The 21,354-nt window shown below is 36.0% G+C and overlaps 1 protein-coding gene, 1 long non-coding RNA gene and 1 pseudogene across 3 annotated transcripts in view; 1 reads left to right on the top strand and 2 right to left on the bottom strand.

The window, feature by feature from the left end:
• The window catches only part of LOC143684661 (uncharacterized), a 55,514-nt gene that overhangs the window by 19,925 nt on the left and 14,235 nt on the right, over nucleotides 1-21,354 (top strand). The window lies entirely within an intron of this gene.
• BICRAL (BICRA like chromatin remodeling complex associated protein) overlaps nucleotides 1-21,354 on the bottom strand; it is a 101,619-nt gene that overhangs the window by 69,020 nt on the left and 11,245 nt on the right. The gene's annotated exons all lie outside the window — the stretch shown is intronic.
• Nucleotides 3,936-19,393, bottom strand: LOC143684660 (zinc finger protein 248 pseudogene; annotated as a pseudogene).

The following is a 21,354-nucleotide window of genomic DNA, read 5'->3' as shown; positions in this document are numbered from 1 at the left end:
ATTCATTGATTAGCATTTCAATCTAAGTTTATTTTAACATTTGTTCCCTGTATTATTCATTTTTATTCCATATGTTTTACTCATCTGTTTATAAGGTAGACAAAAGGAGCATCAGACACAAGTGAATCCCACCCTTTTCCCACCATCTGGTTATCTCAGTCATTTCTGCTGGAGTTTGATGCTGACTTGAACCTTAGTGCACTGCATTTGGACTGACTTATACCCCCAGCCCAGGGTGACCTACTTTGGCCTGCCTTATATTTACTCAACATAAACATTAAATAATTCAGTTAAAGTCTCCAAATCTTTAACATAGTAATTATTTTGAGAATTGGTTCATTAAAAGACTCAGAAGTAAAATTCCAAGGTGAAGAATTTTCTAGGGGCCATGTATGGCTTTTTATAAGATATTAACACTAGACCTTAAAGAAAAAACCAAAAAATTCTACAATGTAGGAAAAAAACATGCCCCACCAAAAGCAGTTTTATAATTTCTTTATTGTGTTTTCTATGAGCTCAAGGGCATTTTAATGAACACAGAAAATTATAGAAATTATGGAAAAATGATTCAAAGAGATGCTACTATCCTGATTACTACTGAATATTAAAGCAAAATGAAACTGAAACTGTAATAATTCACAATACTTCGGTATGTAGAATATGTATTCAAAAGATGAGCCAACTTTCTTCAATTACAATACTAAATTTCAATGGAAGAACTTTTGCATTACAATTCTAAATAAAAGCTGAATTTCTGTTTTAATCATTGATGGCCACATTTACTTTTTTCCACTAAAAATAATCCACGTTCTAGAGAATCCACTCCCTCAAACAAGCTGACTTCAGCAGCAGGAGGGAGCAATGGCAACACTGAACTAATTAGCCAGCTATAAAGATGCACTTGGCTATGTATTAACCAATAACGTGTTAGCAAAATTTTCAGAATAGGAATTAAAAACTAGAAGAGCCAAAAGTAAGTCCTATTTGCATTCTCTCCATAAAAACAAGCTACCTGAATAATAAACAGAAACTGCTCTAACACTTTTTGAATTCTAGTTTCATTCAGAAAACTATGCTACTTTATTAAATGAAATGAAGGTTTATCTAAGTCATTTGTTTTCTTCCTAATGTAAAGAGAATGAATTTATGTTAGAGAATACTTTAAATGCAGTAAAAACAATAATCTACCAACCTGGCTTTTCTATTTTAAAAAACAATGGACATTGTTGTAAGATGTCAGTTACAAATAGTATAAAGGGGGGAAATTGATGTTTTCATTGCTATCCCACAGTTAAAAAACTCACTAAATACAATGTGGTAATAATTAAGCTATTAAAATAAACATTGCCTCTCCATTACATCTTGTTATTCAGGATGTAATGGAGAGGCTGGAGGGAACTGCCTGAAAATGTAGAGCTGTGTTCCAGTAGCTGTGTTTCTTGAGGATGACTGTATAACGATACAGCTTTCACAATGTGACTGTGTGATTGTGAAAACCTTGTGTCTGATGCTCCTTTTATCTACCTTGTCAACAAAGGAGTAGAACATATGGAATAAAAATAAATAATAGGGGGAACAAATGCTAAAATAAATTTAGTTTGAAATGCTAGTGATCAATGAAAGCGAGGGGTAAGGGGTATGGTAGGTATAATCTTTTTTTTTTTTCTTACCTGTGTTCATTTTATTTCTTTTTCTGAATTAATGCAAATGATCTAAGAAATGATGAATACGCAACTAAGTGATGATATTGTGAATTACTGATTACGTATGTTGTTTTATTTTGTTTATTTCTTTTAATTAATAATAAATTTTAAAAAATAAATAAACATTGCCCAAATTTTCTCTACGTTTGCTCAAATGTAATAGGGCAACATCACTCAGTGTTAGTGTAGTTTTTATTTTCCCCATGTATGAAACTGCTTCAAAAAAAGAAATACTTTGAAATGGCAGTAGTTGTAAGCTAAATACATTTTCTAGTATTATGGAGAATCTCATTGCTCTCTCTCAAAGAGTAACATTCAAAATATTTTGGTTTTATGGTATGTTCCAAGAAAAACAAACCCTATAAAAATGACTTAACATTATTAACAAAGAAAATTCCATTTTACAAAGTCAATGGATTTCCTTTTAAAAAGCAGACTGAAAAGAAAGACATGTAAACAAAATCAAATTTTAAGGAGGAGAACTTGAGGGACATTTTTTCAAGCTTAAAAATAAGAAAGAATATGGACAAATATATGTAGCTTATTACTCCAAGCAAGATTTCATGATCAGTTTCTACAAAGATTTTAAAGAAGCTTAATTAATCTCATTCCTCTAAACTCCCTTTAAGAGACATAAGCACATCTAATATGAAATCTTTTCCAAATGCTTAAGAAATGCCAAATGAACGAATTAATATTTGCAGCTATTTCTATCAGAAGACCATAGGAGCAAGTTTGAATATAACTAACTGTACATCTTTTTTTTTTTTAAGATAAATAGGCTTTTTTTTCTTCCTGCATGGGCAGGCACCGGGAATTGAACCCGGGTCTCCAGCATGGCAGGCGAGAACTCTGCCTGCTGAGCCACCATGGCCCACCCCTGCACATCTTTAATAAAAAAATCTATTTCAGGAAAAGTATTCTCTTCCTCCAAGCCGGCAGCTTCAGGAGGTAGATGCTTATTGAAGGGAGAAGAGGGACACTTGCTCCATAAGTTAGAATCGGCCCCAACAAGTAATAGGTGAGAGAGGGTAAGGCAGATTGCCTTTACAATCTACTGATAGGCACAAAATACAGCTGTAGTAAGAAAACAGTCTAATGAAGGAAGGTTCTTAACCATGTTTGTGCCTTTCGTAAGTCTGATGAAGTCTATGGATCTCTTCTCAGAAGATTTATTTTATTGAAATATAGATATTAAACATTATTAAAATGTAATATGGTTATACATGATTCTTCCTCACAGCATTAAAATAAGATTTAGAAGTGGGTCTAGTAATATCATTTGGAAGATGGTAATCTTTCAAGATATCTCCAAATGCATTGTGATATAAAAGTTATGTCTACTAGTGACAAAGTCCCAGGTACTGTTAGTACTATTACAGTTTGTGGCCTTCATTCACAGATTTAGGAAATGATACACTTCAGATTGAGTCTTGTAAAAATAATAGTGCAATTGTTTTCATATCCAAGTTCATGGACTGACCTCCACTCCTTCCCAAATTCTATCTGCAGCCTACAGGGCCCAGGTGAACGCTCACACCGTCAGAGCCCAGAACAGCTCTTCAACGTGTGAAGTGAATAAACTCAATCCAGTAATAAACATAATGGGACTCTGAACATCTGATTTTAATTTGAAGGATCTTTTTATAAACACTGAGCACACAATGGTCATTTGTACACATTATTTTAAAAAAAATTTTTAAATTTTTTAAAAGCAGTTTTATTAGATATGTTCACATACCATATAATTCATCCAAAGTGTACAATCAGTGGCTGTTACTATAATCACAGAGTTGTGTATTCATAACCACAATCAATTTTACAACATTTTCATTACTTCCAAAAAGAAAAACCCTATGCCCCATAGTTGTCATCTCTCAATCCTTCTGTCTTTTCCCTGCCCTTCATACTCACTAATCTAATTCTGTCTCTATACATTTATTAATATTTACTTTTTATATAAATGGAATCATATACTATACAGTATTCTATGTCTGGTTCCTTTCACTCAGCATAATGTTCTTTTAATCAACACATAGTTGTATATTCATCATCACGATCATTTCTTAGACCATTTGTATATTTTGATGTACTTTTAAAATAAATTTTTTATTTTGAGTAATTACAATCTTACAGGCACTTGTTTCAAAGTGATACAAAACCCACACAGAGAACGTCAACATAGCCCCCACCCAGACACCCAAGTCCACCAACTTTTAACATTCTGCCACATCCATCCATCCATCCTTCCATCCTTCCATCCACCCACCACCTACTTATCTATCCATCCACCTACCTACACATCCATTCACCCATTCATTTATTTTCTAAACATTTGAGAGTATGTTGTATATATCATGCTCTTTGAACACTCAACATTTCCACGTACTTTTCCTGTGAACAAGGACATTCACTTATATAACAACCTTAAGTACAATTATCAAGTTTGAGAAATTTAACATTGATATAAAGCATATAGTCTATATACCACTTTTTTGTTCAACTGTCCCAGTAATGTCCTTTGGGGTCTTTTCTCCTCTATAATTGGACGCAGTCCAGGATAATGTACTGCACTTAGTTATTGCCACTTTGTTTTCCCGCACCCTTTTTAAAAATATAGCATGAACTGTCCCATCTCAACCACTCCCCAACACACAATTCACAATTCACATTCACAGTGTGGTGCTAGCTCACCACCGTCCACTAACAGAACTTTCCTATCACCTCAAACAGGACCCTTGTGCCCATTCTGCATTCACCCCTCCTCACAACCTGCACTCTGTTTCTATCTCTGTGAATTTGCATAGTCTAGTCATTTCGTATAAATGGAATGATATAATATCTGTTCTTTTGTGAATGACCTATTTCACTTATCATGATGTCTTCAACAGGTGCACTCTTTCGCAGTGCACAGACACTGAGGCGCTGCCAGACGCACTGGATGGCAGCAGAAGCTGTTGATTTCAACAATGCAGAAAGTACACTCTTCAGTAACACCAATGTTGTCAGAGAATTCCCTGAGTAGGAAAGATCAAGTAAGCTAATTTCCTATAAGCTTAATAGGGAGCAATATAAATACATTTTACAATTTGGAACGCCTGAGATTGAAATGGAAAAGACTATCACAATTCTTAACCTTGGACCAGAGCTAAGTACGAAGGTGAATTTCCCCTGATAAACATGCAACAGTCTTTTCTGAAAAGTATGGTCAAATTCACATCGTGATTTTACCAAACAGCTAAAGTGGAAAATATTCACAAAAATTATATTTTTTTCCAACTTGTATATGAATATTTGGGATTCAATAGGCATCCAAATTAAAGCCTTTCAAAAATACTCACTTCTGGGCTATTATGCTATAGATTAGAGAATCTCATGGAAGAGTTATGAAAATAAAAATAAAAATTTCTGTTCAAAGGACAACTCTGTCAGTTTTTATGTAAAACCACATCATTCTGAGGATGACAGTCGCATGCTAGAATTGAATGGTATATATACAGAGGAAACTGTATAACATTTAGGACACAGTCCCATCTTCTGAAAGATTTGTGTCTACACCATAACTTAGGAGAGAGATGACATTTTTCATTTCATGTGACTATATCACTTCTGGATCATTTAAAATAGGATAGACTGATAGTAGGTAAGAGTGGTAATAGAACTAAGCGATACCATTCTTTTTGACAAATTAGCTTCTTTTACTTCGTTGTGTCTTCGGAGCCTTCTCTAAAGAACACCTTATTTCCCCTCTCTAAATATTCAGCTTCTTAGATATTGTTACTAACTGACATACCAAGGTACACAAGGTGATAAAAATTATAATAGCAGCTAACATTTACTGTCTTCCTCCACCAGGCACTTCATGGTTCTGATCCTTCTAACACAATCCTGTGAGGCACAAATTATCTCTATTTTTAGAGAACGGAAGATACTTGCCCACCACTGCATTGTTTGTAAACAGTGAGACAGAAGTTTGAATTCAAGTCTTTAATTCCCAAGCCCATGCTCTTGGCACTACATTGCCAAAAAAAGCTGCTTCTTTTCATCTCTATGGAAGGAAAATAATGATTTCTGTAAACTTTTCTCATCCCAAAAGATTACTGAAATCTTAATGCACTTTCTCCAACAGCAAAAGAAAAAAAGAAAAGCACTATTCCATCAATTAAAATTCTAAAATTTTAAATCAATTTTATATAGGGTACTTTCACTGGCAAAAATGAAGCATATTATTTTATATCTGTTATTATAAAAAGGCATGTATACATTGGAAGAAATACTTATGAGCACTGGCTTGTAGAAAGGAGCTTTCGGAATACTGTGGCTGAAAGTGGCATTTCACAGTTTTTTCAGTTAGGACTACATTGGGGAAAGGAGTCCTTTAAACAAAAAAGGATGGCAGAGTTATTATTATGAAATAACTTTGGGAAATGTTATATATTACATATACTTCCTGGTAATTCACAATGCATATTAGAACTCCTGCAGTTAAAGAAATAATTCTCAATGTTTTCTATATTTACTTTGCCACAGAACCCTCCTTCTCCCCCCCTATTTCACTAGCAACATCTATTAAATCTCAGCACTTGAGCAGTGTATCTGTCCAACAGAAATATAATGTGAGCCACAAATGAGAGCCACAAAAAATTTCTAGTAGCCGAATTAAAAGAAAGTTTTAAAGTGTATTTTAATATATTTATTAAATTATTAATATATTTTATTTAGTCCAGTATATTCAAAGCATTATCATGTCAACATGTAACCAATATAAAATTAAGATATTTTACATTTTTTTCATACAAAGCCTTGAAAATCTGATGTATCTAAGTTATAGCACCTCTCAATTTGGACTAGCTATATTTCAAGTGCTAATGACCACAGGGGGCGAGCAGCCACCCTATTGGATAGCACATGTTTAGAGATGGCTATAGGACTTAGCTGAGGAAGAACACTGGTCTACAGGTTAATTTTCCCTCCTGGTATCCCTTATGGCTATCCATAAGGTAGAACTCTTCATCAAGACTTAAGAAGAACAGTTGAAGAGGTATAAACAGCAGTCACCCCATTTCCTTATATAAGGTTTTCATAGGTTTTGTTTGTAGGATTTTTAAAAAACTTTTTATTTTGAAATAATTTCAAACTTACAGGACTGTTAACAAAACTAATATAAATCCAATAAGGAGACTTCCAATATACCCCTCAATCAGATTTACAACTTCTAACATTTAGCCACATTTATCTATCTGCCTGCCTGCCCATCTATATTTATCTATATCTACTAAATATTTGAGATTAGGTTGCATGCATCATACTCCCTGAACATGTAATACTTTCATGTATATTTCCTAAGAACAAGGATATTCACTTATGTAACCATATTAATTATAAAGTTCAAGAAATTAAACACTGATACAAAGCATAGAATCTAAACTCCATTTTTTTCAATTGTCCCAATAACGCCCTTTTGGTCTTCTTTCCCCTCCATTATTAGATCCAGTCTAGGTCATATATGGCATTTAATTGTCATTGTCTCTTTAGACTCTCCCCTTTTCTTAATTGTGGAAACATATACAACACAAAATTTCCCATTTCAACCACTCCTAAGCACACAATTTAATGGCACTGGTCATTGTACTATGTTGTACTACCCTCACTGCCATCCATTACCACAACTTTCCTATTACTTCAAACAGAAACCCTGCACCTAATATATATTAACTCCCCATTCGCTTCCCCCCACCCTTGTCCCCTGGTAATCGGTACTCTATGTTTTATAAATTTCCATATTAGTGTTATTAAATAAGGGGAATCACATTATCTGCCCCTCTGTGTTTGACATTTCACTCAACGTGATGTCTTCAAGGTACATTCGTGTAGAATGTATTAGAAGGTCTTTCCTTTTTTAAGTCCAAATCATATTTCATTATATCCAATTATCTGCTGATGGACATTTGGGTTGGTTCCACTTTTTGACTGCTGAGAATATGCTGCTATGAACACTGTGAGTATAAATATCTGTTCGAGTCCCTGCTTTCAATTCTTTTCGGTATATATATACTTAGAAGTAGGATTGCTGAGTCATATCATGGTTCTATGTTTAACTTTTGGAGGAACTGCCAGATTGTTTTTCACAGTGGCAGAACCATTTTACGTGCCCACCAAGAATGTATGAGGGATCCTATTTCTCCATATCCTTCATAGCACTTGTGATTGCCGATTTTGAAATAATTGCAGTTTTAGGTAACTCACTGTGGTTTTGATTGCCATTTTCCTAATGGCTAAAGAGGTTGAGCATATTTTCATGTGCTTATTGGCCATTAACATACCATCTTAAGAGAAATGTCCACTCAAGACCTTTGCCCATATTTTTTTTTGGTTTTATGCAATTTTATTGAGATATATTCACATACAATGTAATCATTCAAAGTATAAAATCAGTGGTTTTTGTATTTATTTTCTTACTCATCCATAACTGGATAAAAGGGAATGTCAGTACCAAGGTTCTAAGAATCACATGGTCACACCATAAAAGTTACATAGTTATACAATCATCTTCAAAAATCAAGTCTACTGGATTACGGTTTAACCACTTCATGCATTTCCTTCTAGCTTTTCTATTTTTAAAAATATTTTATTGCGAAATCTCCACACATACACAGTCCAACCATATTATACTATTAATGTGTACCCCTAAAAGGTTCTACAGACTTTTCTAAAGACTTTTTTCCATTGGGACATTTTCTCGGCCTTAGAACTGTAAACTAGCAACTCATTAAAATTCCCCATTATAAAAGCCATTCCATTTCTGGTATATAGCATTCTGGCAGCTAGCAAACTAGAACAGATTTTGGTACCAGAGAGTGGGGTGCTACTGCGGTTTGCAGATACCAAACATGTTGGAACGGCTTTTTAAATGGATAAAGGGAAGATTCTGGAAGAGTTGTGAGAAGCTTGATAGAGAAGGCCTAGAATGCTTTGAAGAGACTGTTGGTAGTAATGTGGACTCTAAAGATACTTCTGATAAGGCCTCAGACAGAAATGAGGCACGTGTTATTGCAAACTGGAAGGAAGGTGATCCGTGTTTTAAAATCGCAGATAATCTGACAAAATTGACTAGTGGATTTGGCTGGAAAGCAGATTTTAAAAGCCACAAACTTGGATATTTTGCAGAAGAGATCTCCAAATTAAATGTGTAGCCTGGTTTTTCCTCGCAGCATATAGTGAAATGTGACAGGAGAGAGATAAGCTGAGAACTGAACTCTCAGGTACAAGGAAAGTAAAAATTGATGTTCGGGAAAATTCTGGGTTTCCAAGAGGGGAAACCCCAAAGAATGGTGCCCCATGTGAAGATTTAGCCAAATGTGAAACCAGTCAGCCATTTCAGAGAAAGCCAGGATAGGACATGGAATTATCCAGGAAGGATTTGTGGAAACTCCTTGTGTCTGATGGACATGATCCAAGGCTACTGCATAGAAAGCTAATGAGAGTGCTGTGGGACCTGTATAAACAGAGTCGCTGCCAGTCTAGACTGGGGGGGTTCAGAGAAGGGACACATTGGAGGAAAACTAACTTCAGAGGCAAAATCATGGAGGCTGGGGTCTGAAGTCAAGAAGCCTCAGGCCAGGAGAGCGGACCCACAGAAGCCCATGGATAGGCTGAGTTTGTCCCAAAGGCAGAGGATGGGCCTTCCACCTCATTGCAGTGGAACAGTCATGCATGCCGCCTCAGGCCTTGGAGAAGGTGAAGCACATTCCTTGTGGTTTGGGAAGAGCCTGGTTGCCACCACATGGAGGGGATGAGCGTGTACCCTGGAGTTGGCAGAGAGTCCACGTGCAGCCCAGATCCTTGGAGAGGGTGGGGCCAAGAAAAGGGTGGTCGCCTCAATATCCCCCAAGGTTATATTTGGAGAGCGGCAGGCCTCTGTGTAGGCCCTTGGAAAGGGTGGGACAGACACTTTCAGAATCCCCAAAGATAAATGACTCTCAGACTTTGAAACCTTATGGACTTTGCCCTGCGGATTTTTGAGACTGTATGGGCCCAGTGACCTGTCTTCCTTCCTCCCTATGGAAATGCATATATGTATCCCACAACTGTTTCTCCTTTGTATGTTGGCAGCAAATAACTTGTTATAAGTTTTCAAAAGTCCAGAGAGAGAGGAGAATTTGCCTGAGCACAGACTACACTTGTAACTAACTTTGATGAGACTTTGTACTGGTTTTAACTTTATATAGTATTTGTAATGTTATTGAAATGGTTTAAGGTTCTCTGATATTGTCATGGAATGAATGTATTTTGTATATGGGGAAAACATGTCTTTTTTAGGGTCCAGAGGGTGGAATGTGCTGGTTTGAAATGATGTGCCCTAGAAAAGCCATGTTTTAATCCTAATCCCATTTTATAAAGGCAGCCATTTCTTCTAATCCCTATTCAGCATTGTATGTTTGAAACTGTAATTAGATCATCTCCCTGGATATGTGATTTGATCAAGAGTGGTTGTTAAACTGGATTAGCTGGAGGCATGTCTCCACCCATTTGAGTTGGTCTTGATTAGTTTCTGAAGTCCTATAAAAGAGGAAACATTTTGGAGAATGAGAGAGATTCAGAGAGAGGAGATAATGCTACAGCACCCGAAGCAGAGAGTCCATTAGTTCCTTTGGAGATGAAGAAAGAAAACGCCTCCCAGGGAGCTTCATGAAACAGAAAGCCAGGAGAGAAAGCTAGCAGATGATGTCGTGTTCGCCTAGTGCCTTTCCAAATGAGAGAGAAACCCTGACCGTGTTTGCTATACGCCATCTCACTTGAGAGAGAAACCCTGAACTTCATCAGCCTTCCTGAACCAAGATATCTTTCCCTGGATGCCTTTGATTAGATATTTCTATAGATTTGTTTTCATTGGGACATTTTCTCAGCCTTAGAACTGCAAACTAGCAACTCATTAGATTTCTAGCTTTATTGCATTGCGGTCTGAGAAGATACTTTGTTTGATTTCAATATTTTAAAATTTATTAAAATATTTAAACATTTGATTTGTGGACTAACATATGGTCTGTCCTGGAAAATGTTCCATGTACACTTAAGAAGGTGTGTTCTGCTGCTGGTGGGTGAAGTGTTCCACATATGTCCTTTAGGTCTAATTTGTTAATACTTTGGTTCAAGTCCTCTTATTTCCTTATTGCATTTAAAGATTTAACACCAATCCTTCTCAAACTTCCAAAAAATAAAAGTGGAGAGATTACTTCCTAACTCATCTTATGAGGCCAGCATTACCCTGATACCAAAGTCAGATAAAGACAACACAAGAAAAAACAATTACAGACCAATAGCTCTTATGAATTCAGAACCAAAACTCCAACAAAATACTGGTAAACTAAATACAACAGTATATTAACCATGACCAAATAGAATTTGACTTATTCCAGGAATGCAAGGATGGTTCAATACAAGAAAATCCATCAATAAAATATACCACATTAACAGAACCTAAGGGGGAAAGCCCACACGATCATTTCAATTGATGCAGAAAATGTATTTAACAAAATCCAATATCCTTTCATGATAAAAACACTTAGAAATCAGAGAATAGAAGGGAACTTCATCAACATAATAAAAGGTAATTAATGAAAACCCTAAAATAAATATCATGCTCAATGGTGAAATATGCTCATGAAAATTTTCCTCCAAAATATAGGAAGAAGACAAATATGCCTGCTGTGATGACTATAATTCAACATTGTGCTGGAGGTTCCTGCAAGAACAGTCAGGCAAGAGACAGAAATAAAAGGTGTCCAAACTAGAAAGAAAGAAATCGAATTACTCCTATTGACAGAAAACATGATCCTATGTACAGAAAATTCCAAAGAATCTATAAGATAGCTACTAGAAATAATAAATATATTCAGTGAACTGCAGGATAAAAGATAAACATGCTAAAGTCAGATGGGTTTCTGTACCCCAGGAATGGACAATCTGAAAAGGAAACCAAGAAAACAATTCCATTTGTAATAGCATCTAGAAGAATAAAGTACCTAGGAATAAATGTAACCAAGGGGGTCAAAGACTTGTGTACTGAAAACCACAAAACATTGCTGAAAGATACTAATGACCCAAATAAATAGAAAGACATTCTGTGTTCATGAGTTGGAAGATTTAACATTGTTAAGAGGTCAATATTGCCAAAAGTGATTGAGAAATTCAATGCAATCCCTATAAAAATTCCAGCAGTCTTTTTTGCAGAAATGAGAAAACTTATCCTCAAATTCATATGGGATTGCAAGGGACCCCATCTGGCAAAGCTAATCCTGAAAAAGAACAAAGTTGGAGGACTTACACTTCCTTATTTCAAAACTTACTACAAAGCTACAGTAATTTAAACTTAGGCCACTGTGGTACTGGCCTAAGGAAAGATATAAACAAATGGAATAGTATTGAGAATCTAGAGATAAATCCACACATTTATGGCCACTTGAAGTTCATTCAACAGGGAAAGAAGAACCTCTTCAGCAAATGGTGCTCGGATAAGTGGAAATCCACATGCAAAAGAATGAATGTATACCCAAACCTCTCACTATATACAAATATTAACTAAACATGGATCAGGACCTAAATATAACAGCTAATACTATAAAATTCTTAGAAGAAAATAGGGAAGTATCTTTAGGACTTTATGTTAGGCAATGGACTCTCGGACTTTAAACCAAAAGCATGAGATGAGCAACAAAAGAAAAAAAGGAATAAATTGGACTTCACCAAAATAAAAAACTTTGTGCAAAGGACACCCACTGTGGAAAACAGTTTGATAGTTCCTCAGAAAGTTAAACACAGAATTAGTATATAACCGGGCAATTCCACCTAAAAAAACTGAAAGCAGGGACTCGGACAGATACTTGTACACCAACACTGAGTGTGCATTATAATCACTTGGAGAATGTGTTCAAACTTAGACTCCTGGGCCTCGCCACTGAATTATTGCTCCAATAGTCTGGGACAGGCCTGAAAATATGCATTTCTAAGAAGTGGCCATGTGGGCTGATGCTGCTGATATAGAGCCCACATTTTGAGAAAACACTGGCCTAGAGGAAGTCTTTGTTGCCTTGTTTATAAAAATGGAGATTTTAAAATAATAAGCCTGTGAGAGAGCCTGATAAGGAGCACTCAGGATCAGCTGTGGTTTCCTTTTTATTTGTTTGCTTGTGTATTTATTCATTCTTAATTGTGGTAAAATATACATAACATAAAATTATTTTAAGTGGACAATTTTGACATCAAGTACAATGGCAAGACTGTGTAACTTATACCCCTCTCAATTTCCACACTATTTTCATCATCCCAAACCAAAGCTCATACTCAGCAATAACTCACCATTTCCCCCTTCACCCACCCCTGCTAACCACTATTCTGCTCTCTGTCTCTATGAATTGTTTTCTTCTAAGTATTTCATATCAGAGAAATCATAAAACATTCGTCCTTTTTTGTCTGGTTTATTTCACTCAACATGATGTTGTCAAGGTTCATCCATATTGTAGCACGTGCCAGCATTTCACTTCTTTTAACAGCTCAATAATATCCCATTGTATAGGCAGACATCATTTTGTTTATCCGTTCATCTGTTGATGGACACTTAGGTTGCTTCCACCTTTTGGCTATTGTGAATAATCCCAAAATGACCATTCATGTACAAGTATCTGCCTGAGTCCCTGCTTTCCATTCTTTTGGGTATATACCTAGGACAGGAATTGCCAGGATACAAGGTGAGTCTATGTTTAACTTTCTGAAGAGCCAACAAATTGTTTCCATAGCAACTGCACCATTTTACATTCATACAGACAATGTATGAGGGTTCCATTTCTCTATATCCTAACCAAAACTTGTTACTTTCAGTTTTTAAAATAATAGCCATCCTCATGGGTATGAAGTGATATCTCATTGTAGTTCTAATTTGCATTTATTTGGTGCTAATGACGTTAAGCATATTTTCATATACTTATCAGCCATGTGAATATCTTCTCAGGAGAGATGTCTATTTATTTATTTATTTATTTATTTATTTAACATGGGTAGGCACCAGGAATCAAACCCAGGTCCCCTGGCATAGCAGGCAAGCATTCTTGCCTGCTGAGCCACCATGGCCCGAGATGTCTATTCAGATCCTGCCCTATTTTAAAATTGTGTTTTAAATCTATTTCTCATTGCTGAGTTATAGCAGTTCTTTATATCTACTAGAGCAGTTTATACATATTAAACCCTTATCAAATATAGGGTTTCCAAATATTTTCTCCCATTCTATATAGATTGTTTTCCCATTTTCTTGATGATGATTTTTGATGCACAAAAGTTTTTCATCTTGATGAAATCCATTTATACTTTTTTTTTGTTATGCTTTTGGTACAAAATCTAAAAACTCATTACAACTACCCATTACTGTCTCTTTTTATGTATTTAATTGCTCTTTGTCATGTATACATGATGAATCCCTTCTTTTTCTCTGTATTTTAAAATTATTTTCTTAGTGGCTATCTTTGTAATTACAATTAACTTCTTAAGCTAAAACAACCTAGATTAACTAGCCCCGACCTATTTTCAGTAGTGTACAAATTCCTGTCTTTCTCCTTCCTTTTTCCTCTTTATATACTTAATCTCATATTACAAGTTTATACATTGTATGGCCATTAACATCGATTTTAAATGTTAATTTACACATTTGCTTGTTAAGTCATATAGAGGAAAAAAGCATAACAAACCCAAAATACAAGATTTTATATTTACCCATGTAGTTACTTTTACCAGTGTTCTTCATTTCTTATGACTTCAAGTTACTGTCTAGTATCCTTTTTTTATTACCCATATTTTAATGTAATTTGCAAGTTTACATAATTTAATTTTTAATAATGGCTGTTTAACAAGTAGCTCACAAAATTCCCGAAAATTTAGTAGTCAACACTTGCAAGCCAGTATCAGCTGACTCTTACACAGCACATAAATAATTATGACAAGCTATAGAGATATTAATGGTATTTAGTATGGGAAATATTAATATATATCATAATAGTTACTAAATTAAAGGTTCATATTTTTCTCTTTATAATCAAGTTGGGCTCCAACAGCATACCTCATATTTGTTACATTAGCATACTCACATAACGCCTACAAACATCAGGGACTCTTCATCTCTTTAATGTTGCTGTCATTCAACATTTTTGAAGCCTCGGATTCCATTTATATTCATGGCGAATCTTTCTTGAGTAAGCTCCCTGATGGATAATGAAAGTTGAACTGTCACAGAAGATTCCCCATATTCATTATATTCATAAGGATTTGCTCCTGTAAGAGGTCTCTGATGTCCAAATCTTAAATCCATATAGAAGGACTTCCCACAAATACTGCATTCATATGGCTCCATTTCCAAATGAGTTCTCTGAGATATAGTGTACTTTAAATTTGGGATGAAGGCTCTTCCACATTCATTATATTTTGAGAGAGTTGCTCCTATCTGAGATCTCTTATTTTCAAAACAGGCTGCCTCCTCATGGAAGCCTTTCCCATTTTCATTATACTCAAAAGACTGGTCAAAAATGGGCTGTGTGAGAACCTTGCTATGATTGAGGACATTTCTTTTGTGATTATATTTGTAAGATTTCTCTCCAGTAGGAATTTTCTCATGTCTAATATTGAGGAGCAATTTCTGACATATTTTAAACTCATCAGGCTTCTTTCCTGAATAGTTCTTCTTACTTATAATTAAGTCGGAAATATTTCTCAAACTCATTTCACACGAATCACATATTTTATAGGAAATATTTCTTGAAGGAACAGGGTCAGTGCCCAGATTGAAAGCTTTCTCTACTCTATTACCACTCTCTATACTTAATGTTTTGTTGTTGGTGAATACAAGTTGCCAAAAATGTTCGTCTTGATTTTCCTGGTTGTTTTCTATCAGGTCATTAACCTTCCAGTCTTCTGGGTAGCGGTGGCTTGGGAAAACTTCCTCTAATATCCAGGGCTCTTCTCTTGCTCTATCTTGAAAATCACTTCTGGCTTAGTAACACAATAACCTACTGAGATGAGATGGCTGTAATTTTCCAGGATGACATCTCTGTATAGGATCTTCTGAGCAGGGTCCAGTAGATACCACTCTTCCTGGGTGAAGTTCACACATACATCCTTGAATGACACTTGTTCCTTATAAAATATCTTGTACAAACTGAGTTTCCACTGAGGGCCTGGAACTCTCCTAGTTGTTGGGAATACTGGGATTTCCTCATTTTCTGTTATTCCTGAAGAAGGTAGAGACATCGGTCTGCAACTCCAATACACGCCGAGCTTAGACATGACACTTTTCACTGAGTGTATGTAAACATTTGTTTCTTATTGATTTATTACCAATTTAGGTTCTGGGGAAGCGGCGGAGGGAGAATGAGGGGCATGCGGGTGTTTCGGCAGGGGCGACAACAGACCCTTCTCAGGTGCGGCCGGTGAGCCTTCCGTTCACCGGACCAGGCCCGCACAAACTCTCCAAAGAGGTGGGGCCTGTCTCCTGGTACCCCCTCAGCTGCAGCTCACCTCTCTTCTTAAACTCGTCCCAGACCTCCGACCGCCACCCAGCTTCCGATGGCTTCAGCGTACTGTGTCATGACCGCCGCTCCCACGCCGCGTGGGCCCGGAGGCCTGGGACTGTCTCCCCTCTAGTATCCTTTTATTTCAGCCTGAAAGCATTAGCATTCCTTATAGGGTACATCTTCTGATAATAAATTCTTTCAGCTTTTGTGTATCCGTATGTGTCTTAACTTCTTCATTTTTGAAGGATAATTTGCTGTATATAGAAATCTTGGTTGACATTTTTTTTCCTTTAAGGACTTTAAATACACCATCCCACTGTCTTCTGGTCTACATGGCTTCTAATGAGAAACCCACTATTATTATTATTGGGGAATGTCTTATTTTTGACAAGTTGTTTCTCTCTTGCCACTTTCAAAATTCTGTCTTTGGATTTTTGACAAATTTGCTATAATATGTCTTGATTTAGATCTCTTTGAGTTTATCCTGCTCGGAGTTCATTTAGCACCCAGATGTGTATATCATGCCATCAGGCTGGGGCGTTTTCAGCCATTGTTTCTTGACGTTTTCTTTCCCTTTCTCTCTGGTGCTTCTGGGACTCCAATGATGCCTTTATTGGTATGTTTGATAATGTCCCCCAGGTCCCCCAGGCTCTGTTCATTTTACATTATTTTTCTTTCCGCTCCTCCCAGTGCATATTTCCAAATGTCTTGTCAAAATTCGCTAGTTCTTTCTTCTGTCTATTCAAATCTGTTGTTGAATATAATGAGTTTTTTCATTTCAATTACTATACTTTGCAGCTTCAGAATTTGGTTCTTTATAATTTTCAGTACTATTTTTTTTTTGCATGGGTGGCACTGGGAATCAAACCCAGGTCTCTGGCATGGCAGGCGAGAATTCTGCCACTGAGTCACTGTTGCAATGCCCTTCAATCCTTAATTTTGTTCAGACATTTTCCTACTTTTCTTTAGTTCTTTGGAGTTATTTATTTATTTATTTATTAGCTCATTGAACATATTTAATAGTTGATTTAAAGTCAATGTAGGAGCTTCCTCAGCAATGGTTTCTGACAAGTTTTTTTTTCCCGTGAATGAGACATACCTTTCTGTTCTTTCTGTGTTTCTAAATTTTTGTTAAGAACTGGAATTCTGAGCATGATGCTTTTATGACTGGAAAACTAGTTTTCCCCACTTATCTGGGATTGCTAGATTTTTGTTGTTGTTGCTGTTGTTGTTGATGGCTGGAGGTGTCAATTTGTGACTTTTCCACAATTTTTTTTTTTTTGCTCCCTATTGGAGGAAATGGAAAGAGAAAAGAGAGAAAAAAATAGATAAGGCTTCTTTAAAGCTCCTCTGCCTTTTTTTCCAAGGTGGGTTGGAAGAATGGTTGCCCTCAGATCAGGACCTCTCCCCACTAATGATCTGAAACAGCTAATCCAAAGCATTATCAGACCATATACTCCCAAATTTTGGAAGACTAGGTCCTTTTAGCACCACGGCACCAGGAGCCCAGGCTGCAGCCCCCATTGCCACCTGCCCTGTGGTTGAGGCTGGGGGTGGGGTCGTAGTCACTGCATGAAGGGTGTAATTCATCAGTATTTACCACAATTTACCAGTTCTTCCCTGGACATTACACAGTGTTTCACTAAACTTGTTGATTTAGCTAATTCAATAGTTGTTTTGGCGGAGGGACTGATTCCTGGAGCTTCCTATTCTGCCATCTTCCCAAAACCTTCCCTCCCTCTCTCCATCATTTTTGAAGGTGAATTTTGCTAGATACAGAATTCTTGGTTGGCAATTTTTTGCTATCATTTCCCTTGTATGTTGCTTCTCTCTCTTTCAACTTTAAGAATTCTCTCCATCTTTGTCATTCAAAAGTTTGAATATAATATGGCACAGTGTGGGTCTATTTGGGTTTATCTTGTTTGGCTTTTGTTTAACATCTTGAATGTGTATATTCTTATCTTTCATTAAATTTGGGAAGTTTTTAGCCATTATTTCTTTGAATATCGTCTCTTCCCCTTTCTTTCTTCTCTTTCTGAGACTCCCACAATGTAAATATTGATGGTATGCTTGATGGTATCCTACAGTTCTTCAGATTCTGTTCACTTTTCTTCATTCTTTCCTATTCCTGCTCCTCAGACTAGATCATTTCAATTGTGTTATCTTCAAGTTCACTGATTCTTTCTTCTGCCAACTGTTGGAGTTTTAAATTTATGTTACTGTAGTTTTCAGCTCTGCTTGGTTCCTTTTCACAATTTTCATCTCTCTACTAAAAATCTCTTCTTTACTTATTTGTCTTTCCTTTACTCTTTGAGCATTATGAGAACCTTTCTTTTTTTTTTTTCGCATGGGCAGGCACCAGGAATCAAACCTGGGTCTCCGGCATGGCAGGCAAGAAGAGCTCTGCCTGCTGAGCCACTGTGGCCTGCCTGAGAACCATTTTTTAAAAGTCTTTGTCTGGAATGTTCCAGGTCTGTTCCTTCTCACTGACTGTTTCTAATACTTTAGTGTTCTTGCCTGGGCTAATGTTTCCAGCTTCTTTTGTATGTTTTTCATCTTTTATTGACACCTGGATATTTTGATATTTTAATGTTATCTCTGGATTAGATTATATCTGTTCCTTAAGTTGTATCCAGCTAGTGTTATGACAGAGCTTTCCTTAAATGCAAGGAGCTAACCAAAAAAAAGGAAAATAAGAAAATATCTTTCCCAATCTTTGCAGATTGACATGTGTGAGTGCTCTCCTTCAGAGTTTACCCATACAATGAGTTTAGAGAATAGCTTCAGACGAAAACATAGGGGCCTCTCTGGTCCGTTTTGGGCATGTCTCTTGTCTAGGGCATGTAAGTTTGGCCCAAGGAATTCTCCTGTTTACACAGATACAAATGTCCCCTCTTCCCTAGGAAATTGTTTTCTGTTCTGGGCCCTGTACTGTATGTCCTACAGCCATCAGTCCCTTGTCCCAGGCAGCCATTTGATTGCTCTCCCATAGTATTCTGGAGGAGTACTCTGTATGTCTCCTACTACACGCAGGGAAAACTCAGGGACAGTGAGTTCCTCAGGCCACTGCCAGGCAGATTGGCCCAGACATATATGCTCCCAGTATGTGCACAAGGTTTAATCTGCTCCTTCCAGAACCAGGACCAGAACCAGGACCAGAACCAGGACCAGCAATCCACATTGGGAGCCAACCAGTGAAATTCTACCATTTTTATGATCTCTTTTTCTTGATTTGGTGCTCACCCTCTTACTGCAGTCTCCTAACTGTTTTCTGGAGAATTGAGAAATATTTTCATGCTAGTTCTTGCTGGTTGTTTAATTCTTAAGTGTGTAGATAAAGCCCCAAGCTTCTCATTCCACTATCTTGATCAGGGTGGGTCTCCAACGTACATACTTTAAAAAAAAAAATTTTAGATTATTTCTTTCTTTTCTTTTTTTTTAATGCAAGTGAGAAAAACATATTAAAGGAAAATAAAGTACAGCTCGAGGGGTGAGTGTGGACGTGCTCAAGGAAAAGATGTGCTTAGACAGCTTTGTAACAGTTGCAGATCTTTTTAGTCATTTTGGCCATGGTACATTAGTAATTCTTCCTTAAGTCTCATTGAGGAAGGCAATATAAAGACCCTGGATGACTTAAAATGAATTCTTAAAAATTTAACCTTGAAACTTAACATGCAATGTAAATGAAAAAAGGATATACAGTAATATATTAGTACTCATAATATACAAAAAGTATTAATAAGTAATCTCTGGTATGCACTAAGATTTTTTTACTTGGCATAACATTTATTTACAATTCTAATAAGTTAAGTTCCCCATTCTCCTTTTTTCAAACAACATTGTTAGCCACAAATGTCACTTTCCTTTGTATTATTATTTTTAGACAATTGCTTTCAAATTATTTTATTTGTATCATATATGTTGTAACAAAGTATATTATAAAAATATCACATGACATATAAGGTCAAACATACATATGACATTTAGGGAGTGAACAGTACAAGGAAACAAGCAAAATAGTTCTAAAATTTGAAACTTAAAAAGCCATCTTTAGATCTTTGGATAAAAGCAGAGAAAAAAGAAACTGGATTTTCATGGAGCTCTCCAATCCTATAAGATTCTCACAGAGCTGGAAAATCAGAATGCAAACAGGAAGTAAGAATAAACCAACCTATTTCTACAAATATTTCTTTGTACGTCTAGGACACATCAGAGTTTTTTTTTTTTTTTTTTTAAGTTGCAATACGGTAGTATTTATTTATTTATTTATTTATTTATACATACATACATACATACATACATACATACATACATGGGCAAGCACCAGAAATCGAACCTGGGTCCTCCGGGTCCTCTGGCATGGCAGGCAAGCATTCTTGCCTGCTGAGCCACCGTGGCCTGCCTGCACTCATTTATTTTTAAATCCAGGAAAAAAATATTTCCAAATCAAAACCACACAATATAAAATGACTTTTATTATTAACCAATTGGAAAAAAATACGACTTTTTTGTGTGTCTATACATGAAGTTTCTTCTAAATTTGAAACATTTATGTTTTTGAAAATCTACTATTCTACTTCCCAGTTTAAAAAATTAAAATTTGCTCTGAAAAACACCTTTTTTTGCCAAACACAAATATACGATTTTAAATTTAACCTCTCATAATGGCATCTAGGTTTCTCTAGTCCTACTAAAGATTACTGAGAAATGATTCCTGCAAACAATAAATTATATACTACTCTAGTTGTTTTATATTCATAAAACTATCTTTCATGTATGCTGCACTAAAATTAAGCTTACTCAACTGCTATGGCATTCTTTTTTTAATTCAGAGGAAATGTTTAGGGCTGAAATATTATTGCAAAAAATCCCCTAAAAATCTACTGATAGGAAGATCTAAGAGACATCATGTTGAGTGAAATAAGCCAGACACAAAAGGACAACTATTATATGATCTAGCAGATATGAAATAATTAGAATAAGCAAACTTGAAGTCAGAATCTAGAATAAAGGTTACCAGAGGATGGGATGGTTTACAGAATTAGGGAGTTAAATTTTAAAATGTACAGAATTCCTATCTGGGACGATGGAAAAGTTTGGGT

The sequence above is a fragment of the Tamandua tetradactyla genome, chromosome 5, assembly GCF_023851605.1.
Source record: "Tamandua tetradactyla isolate mTamTet1 chromosome 5, mTamTet1.pri, whole genome shotgun sequence".
Lineage (NCBI taxonomy): Eukaryota > Metazoa > Chordata > Mammalia > Pilosa > Myrmecophagidae > Tamandua > Tamandua tetradactyla.
The sequence above is the reverse complement of the archived record's forward strand: the minus strand, read 5'-3'. Positions and strand labels throughout refer to the sequence as shown.